Source organism: Pungitius pungitius, unplaced genomic scaffold, assembly GCF_949316345.1.
Source record: "Pungitius pungitius unplaced genomic scaffold, fPunPun2.1 scaffold_31, whole genome shotgun sequence".
NCBI classification, from domain to species: Eukaryota; Metazoa; Chordata; class Actinopteri; order Perciformes; family Gasterosteidae; genus Pungitius; species Pungitius pungitius.
Window position 1 is genome coordinate 537,369 of NW_026909910.1, and position 6,000 is coordinate 543,368.

General features: G+C 44.1%; 12 non-coding genes across 12 annotated transcripts; all 12 read left to right on the top strand.

Annotated features, from left to right (window-relative positions):
- Positions 1-225: 225 nt before the first annotated feature.
- On the top strand, positions 226-344 carry LOC134122968 (5S ribosomal RNA). Its single transcript, XR_009954478.1, has one exon. It is a non-coding gene; the product is annotated as a 5S ribosomal RNA (ribosomal RNA).
- Positions 345-683: 339 nt separating this feature from the next.
- Positions 684-802, top strand: LOC134123040 (5S ribosomal RNA). Its single transcript, XR_009954549.1, has one exon. It is a non-coding gene; the product is annotated as a 5S ribosomal RNA (ribosomal RNA).
- A 396-nt stretch (positions 803-1,198) lies between these two features.
- Positions 1,199-1,317, top strand: LOC134123005 (5S ribosomal RNA). The gene has a single exon (XR_009954514.1). It is a non-coding gene; the product is annotated as a 5S ribosomal RNA (ribosomal RNA).
- A 339-nt stretch (positions 1,318-1,656) lies between these two features.
- Positions 1,657-1,775, top strand: LOC134122969 (5S ribosomal RNA). Its single transcript, XR_009954479.1, has one exon. It is a non-coding gene; the product is annotated as a 5S ribosomal RNA (ribosomal RNA).
- A 396-nt stretch (positions 1,776-2,171) lies between these two features.
- On the top strand, positions 2,172-2,290 carry LOC134122970 (5S ribosomal RNA). Its single transcript, XR_009954480.1, has one exon. It is a non-coding gene; the product is annotated as a 5S ribosomal RNA (ribosomal RNA).
- A 396-nt stretch (positions 2,291-2,686) lies between these two features.
- Positions 2,687-2,805, top strand: LOC134122971 (5S ribosomal RNA). Its single transcript, XR_009954481.1, has one exon. It is a non-coding gene; the product is annotated as a 5S ribosomal RNA (ribosomal RNA).
- A 339-nt stretch (positions 2,806-3,144) lies between these two features.
- Positions 3,145-3,263, top strand: LOC134122972 (5S ribosomal RNA). The gene has a single exon (XR_009954482.1). It is a non-coding gene; the product is annotated as a 5S ribosomal RNA (ribosomal RNA).
- Positions 3,264-3,659: 396 nt separating this feature from the next.
- Positions 3,660-3,778, top strand: LOC134122973 (5S ribosomal RNA). The gene has a single exon (XR_009954483.1). It is a non-coding gene; the product is annotated as a 5S ribosomal RNA (ribosomal RNA).
- Positions 3,779-4,174: 396 nt separating this feature from the next.
- Positions 4,175-4,293, top strand: LOC134122975 (5S ribosomal RNA). The gene has a single exon (XR_009954485.1). It is a non-coding gene; the product is annotated as a 5S ribosomal RNA (ribosomal RNA).
- Positions 4,294-4,632: 339 nt separating this feature from the next.
- On the top strand, positions 4,633-4,751 carry LOC134123042 (5S ribosomal RNA). Its single transcript, XR_009954551.1, has one exon. It is a non-coding gene; the product is annotated as a 5S ribosomal RNA (ribosomal RNA).
- Positions 4,752-5,147: 396 nt separating this feature from the next.
- LOC134122976 (5S ribosomal RNA) lies at positions 5,148-5,266 on the top strand. Its single transcript, XR_009954486.1, has one exon. It is a non-coding gene; the product is annotated as a 5S ribosomal RNA (ribosomal RNA).
- A 339-nt stretch (positions 5,267-5,605) lies between these two features.
- On the top strand, positions 5,606-5,724 carry LOC134122977 (5S ribosomal RNA). The gene has a single exon (XR_009954487.1). It is a non-coding gene; the product is annotated as a 5S ribosomal RNA (ribosomal RNA).
- Positions 5,725-6,000: the final 276 nt, after the last annotated feature.

A 6,000-nucleotide genomic window follows, 5' to 3' on the forward strand; every position in this document is an offset into this window, starting at 1 on the left:
GTGTTGATCAACATTTAACAATTGGCATACTTTTGTTTGTAATTTAGCCGTTGAAATACAGGTGCTAACCCAACATGTTAGAATTGCCAGTGAAGAAAAGTAAAGTTACCTTCAGGTTTTAGGAACCTCTATTGCCAATCCTAAGAACTGCTTCAATTTTAGAAAAAGAAACTTTTCTGATTATCTTTGACACGTTCTAAAGGATTAGGAAAAAGATAAAAAGCAGCTTACGGCCATACCTCTCTGGTTCCGCCCGATCTCGTCTGATCTCGGAAGCTAAGCAGAGCAGGGCCTGGTTAGTACCTGGATGGAAGACCGCCTGGGAATCCCAGGTGCCGTAAGCTTTTTCACTTCTCTCTCCGAAAGCCGCCCAGCGCCGCAGATTGTACACCTACACAATTGTAAAAAGTATTTCACATTGTAGAAGAGATGCAATAGGAAGAAGATGAAAGGTGGCTTACGTCCATACCATCGTCAGGCCATTTGAGGTGGCGGGGACTGCAATGGCCATCCACCGATTGGCTGGGACTCCTGGGCGGGTCTTCTCTAGTCCATCCAATTTTCGGCATAGGATGTCACAGCCTTCTTTGCATACCCTTATTTAACCCACACAAAGATGCCAACGGCAGGCGTGACATAATTTTTTGACGCATTATAAAGGATTAGGAAAAAGATAAAAAGCAGCTTACGGCCATACCTCTCTGGTTCCGCCCGAACTCGTCTGATCTCGGAAGCTAAGCAGAGCAGGGCCTGGTTAGTACCTGGATGGAAGACCGCCTGGGAATCCCAGGTGCCGTAAGCTTTTTCACTTCTCTCTGAAAGCCGCCGAGCGCCGCAGATTGTACACCTACAAATTACAAAAAGTATATCACATTGTCGAAGAGATGCATGTTTAGTGTTGTTTTAACGTTGGATATATAAGGAACTTAGACAATATCATCAAAATTGATTCCGTTTCATGGTTGCTAAATTAGTGTTGATCAACATTTAACAATTGGCCTACTTTTGTTTGTAATTTAGCCGTTGAAATACAGGTGCTAACCCAACATGTTAGAATTGCCAGTGAAGAAAAGTAAAGTTACCTTCAGGTTTTAGGAACCTCTCTTGCCAATCCTAAGAACTGCTTCAATTTTAGAAAAAGAAACTCTTCTGATTATCTTTGACACGTTCTAAAGGATTAGGAAAAAGATAAAAAGCAGCTTATGGCCATACCTCTCTGGTTCCGCCCGATCTCGTCTGATCTCGGAAGCTAAGCAGAGCAGGGCCTGGTTAGTACCTGGATGGAAGACCGCCTGGGAATCCCAGGTGCCGTAAGCTTTTTCACTTCTCTCTCCGAAAGCCGCCCAGCGCCGCAGATTCTACACCTACACAATTGTAAAAAGTATTTCACATTGTAGAAGAGATGCAATAGGAAGAAGATGAAAGGTGGCTTACGTCCATACCATCGTCAGGACATTTGAGGTGGCGGGGACTGCAATGGCCATCCACCGATTGGCTGGGACTCCTGGGCGGGTCTTCTCTAGTCCATCCAATTTTCGGCATAGGATGTCACAGCCTTCTTTGCATACCCTTATTTAACCCACACAAAGATGCCAACGGCAGGCGTGACATAATTTTTTGACGCATTATAAAGGATTAGGAAAAAGATAAAAAGCAGCTTACGGCCATACCTCTCTGGTTCCGCCCGATCTCGTCTGATCTCGGAAGCTAAGCAGAGCAGGGCCTGGTTAGTACCTGGATGGAAGACCGCCTGGGAATCCCAGGTGCCGTAAGCTTTTTCACTTCTCTCTGAAAGCCGCCGAGCGCCGCAGATTGTACACCTACAAATTACAAAAAGTACATCACATTGTCGAAGAGATGCATGTTTAGTGTTGTTTTAACGTTGAATATATAAGGAACTTAGACAATATCATCAAAATTGATTCCGTTTCATGGTTGCTAAATTAGTGTTGATCAACATTTAACAATTGGCCTACTTTTGTTTGTAATTTAGCCGTTGAAATACAGGTGCTAACCCAACATGTTAGAATTGCCAGTGAAGAAAAGTAGAGTTACCTTCAGGTTTTAGGAACCTCTCTTGCCAATCCTAAGAACTGCTTCAATTTTAGAAAAAGAAACTCTTCTGATTATCTTTGACACGTTCTAAAGGATTAGGAAAAAGATAAAAAGCAGCTTACGGCCATACCTCTCTGGTTCCGCCCGATCTCGTCTGATCTCGGAAGCTAAGCAGAGCAGGGCCTGGTTAGTACCTGGATGGAAGACCGCCTGGGAATCCCAGGTGCCGTAAGCTTTTTCACTTCTCTCTGAAAGCCGCCGAGCGCCGCAGATTGTACACCTACAAATTACAAAAAGTATATCACATTGTCGAAGAGATGCATGTTTAGTGTTGTTTTAACGTTGGATATATAAGGAACTTAGACAATATCATCAAAATTGATTCCGTTTCATGGTTGCTAAATTAGTGTTGATCAACATTTAACAATTGGCCTACTTTTGTTTGTAATTTAGCCGTTGAAATACAGGTGCTAACCCAACATGTTAGAATTGCCAGTGAAGAAAAGTAAAGTTACCTTCAGGTTTTAGGAACCTCTCTTGCCAATCCTAAGAACTGCTTCAATTTTAGAAAAAGAAACTCTTCTGATTATCTTTGACACGTTCTAAAGGATTAGGAAAAAGATAAAAAGCAGCTTACGGCCATACCTCTCTGGTTCCGCCCGATCTCGTCTGATCTCGGAAGCTAAGCAGAGCAGGGCCTGGTTAGTACCTGGATGGAAGACCGCCTGGGAATCCCAGGTGCCGTAAGCTTTTTCACTTCTCTCTCCGAAAGCCGCCCAGCGCCGCAGATTCTACACCTACACAATTGTAAAAAGTATTTCACATTGTAGAAGAGATGCAATAGGAAGAAGATGAAAGGTGGCTTACGTCCATACCATCGTCAGGCCATTTGAGGTGGCGGGGACTGCAATGGCCATCCACCGATTGGCTGGGACTCCTGGGCGGGTCTTCTCTAGTCCATCCAATTTTCGGCATAGGATATCACAGCCTTCTTTGCATACCCTTATTTAACCCACACAAAGATGCCAACGGCAGGCGTGACATAATTTTTTGACGCATTATAAAGGATTAGGAAAAAGATAAAAAGCAGCTTACGGCCATACCTCTCTGGTTCCGCCCGATCTCGTCTGATCTCGGAAGCTAAGCAGAGCAGGGCCTGGTTAGTACCTGGATGGAAGACCGCCTGGGAATCCCAGGTGCCGTAAGCTTTTTCACTTCTCTCTGAAAGCCGCCGAGCGCCGCAGATTGTACACCTACAAATTACAAAAAGTATATCACATTGTCGAAGAGATGCATGTTTAGTGTTGTTTTAACGTTGGATATATAAGGAACTTAGACAATATCATCAAAATTGATTCCGTTTCATGGTTGCTAAATTAGTGTTGATCAACATTTAACAATTGGCCTACTTTTGTTTGTAATTTAGCCGTTGAAATACAGGTGCTAACCCAACATGTTAGAATTGCCAGTGAAGAAAAGTAAAGTTACCTTCAGGTTTTAGGAACCTCTCTTGCCAATCCTAAGAACTGCTTCAATTTTAGAAAAAGAAACTCTTCTGATTATCTTTGACACGTTTTAAAGGATTAGGAAAAAGATAAAAAGCAGCTTACGGCCATACCTCTCTGGTTCCGCCCGATCTCGTCTGATCTCGGAAGCTAAGCAGAGCAGGGCCTGGTTAGTACCTGGATGGAAGACCGCCTGGGAATCCCAGGTGCCGTAAGCTTTTTCACTTCTCTCTGAAAGCCGCCGAGCGCCGCAGATTGTACACCTACAAATTACAAAAAGTACATCACATTGTCGAAGAGATGCATGTTTAGTGTTGTTTTAACGTTGGATATATAAGGAACTTAGACAATATCATCAAAATTGATTCCGTTTCATGGTTGCTAAATTAGTGTTGATCAACATTTAACAATTGGCATACTTTTGTTTGTAATTTAGCCGTTGAAATACAGGTGCTAACCCAACATGTTAGAATTGCCAGTGAAGAAAAGTAAAGTTACCTTCAGGTTTTAGGAACCTCTATTGCCAATCCTAAGAACTGCTTCAATTTTAGAAAAAGAAACTTTTCTGATTATCTTTGACACGTTCTAAAGGATTAGGAAAAAGATAAAAAGCAGCTTACGGCCATACCTCTCTGGTTCCGCCCGATCTCGTCTGATCTCGGAAGCTAAGCAGAGCAGGGCCTGGTTAGTACCTGGATGGAAGACCGCCTGGGAATCCCAGGTGCCGTAAGCTTTTTCACTTCTCTCTCCGAAAGCCGCCCAGCGCCGCAGATTGTACACCTACACAATTGTAAAAAGTATTTCACATTGTAGAAGAGATGCAATAGGAAGAAGATGAAAGGTGGCTTACGTCCATACCATCGTCAGGCCATTTGAGGTGGCGGGGACTGCAATGGCCATCCACCGATTGGCTGGGACTCCTGGGCGGGTCTTCTCTAGTCCATCCAATTTTCGGCATAGGATGTCACAGCCTTCTTTGCATACCCTTATTTAACCCACACAAAGATGCCAACGGCAGGCGTGACATAATTTTTTGACGCATTATAAAGGATTAGGAAAAAGATAAAAAGCAGCTTACGGCCATACCTCTCTGGTTCCGCCCGAACTCGTCTGATCTCGGAAGCTAAGCAGAGCAGGGCCTGGTTAGTACCTGGATGGAAGACCGCCTGGGAATCCCAGGTGCCGTAAGCTTTTTCACTTCTCTCTGAAAGCCGCCGAGCGCCGCAGATTGTACACCTACAAATTACAAAAAGTATATCACATTGTCGAAGAGATGCATGTTTAGTGTTGTTTTAACGTTGGATATATAAGGAACTTAGACAATATCATCAAAATTGATTCCGTTTCATGGTTGCTAAATTAGTGTTGATCAACATTTAACAATTGGCCTACTTTTGTTTGTAATTTAGCCGTTGAAATACAGGTGCTAACCCAACATGTTAGAATTGCCAGTGAAGAAAAGTAAAGTTACCTTCAGGTTTTAGGAACCTCTCTTGCCAATCCTAAGAACTGCTTCAATTTTAGAAAAAGAAACTCTTCTGATTATCTTTGACACGTTCTAAAGGATTAGGAAAAAGATAAAAAGCAGCTTACGGCCATACCTCTCTGGTTCCGCCCGATCTCGTCTGATCTCGGAAGCTAAGCAGAGCAGGGCCTGGTTAGTACCTGGATGGAAGACCGCCTGGGAATCCCAGGTGCCGTAAGCTTTTTCACTTCTCTCTCCGAAAGCCGCCCAGCGCCGCAGATTCTACACCTACACAATTGTAAAAAGTATTTCACATTGTAGAAGAGATGCAATAGGAAGAAGATGAAAGGTGGCTTACGTCCATACCATCGTCAGGACATTTGAGGTGGCGGGGACTGCAATGGCCATCCACCGATTGGCTGGGACTCCTGGGCGGGTCTTCTCTAGTCCATCCAATTTTCGGCATAGGATGTCACAGCCTTCTTTGCATACCCTTATTTAACCCACACAAAGATGCCAACGGCAGGCGTGACATAATTTTTTGACGCATTATAAAGGATTAGGAAAAAGATAAAAAGCAGCTTACGGCCATACCTCTCTGGTTCCGCCCGATCTCGTCTGATCTCGGAAGCTAAGCAGAGCAGGGCCTGGTTAGTACCTGGATGGAAGACCGCCTGGGAATCCCAGGTGCCGTAAGCTTTTTCACTTCTCTCTCCGAAAGCCGCCCAGCGCCGTAAATTGTACACCTACACAATTGTAAAAAAAATTTCACATTGTAGAAGAGATGCAATAGGAAGAAGATGAAAGGTGGCTTACGTCCATACCATCGTCAGGCCATTTGAGGTGGCGGGGACTGCAATGGCCATCCACCGATTGGCTGGGACTCCTGGGCGGGTCTTCTCTAGTCCATCCAATTTTCGGCATAGGATGTCACAGCCTTCTTTGCATACCCTTATTTAACCCACACAAAGATGC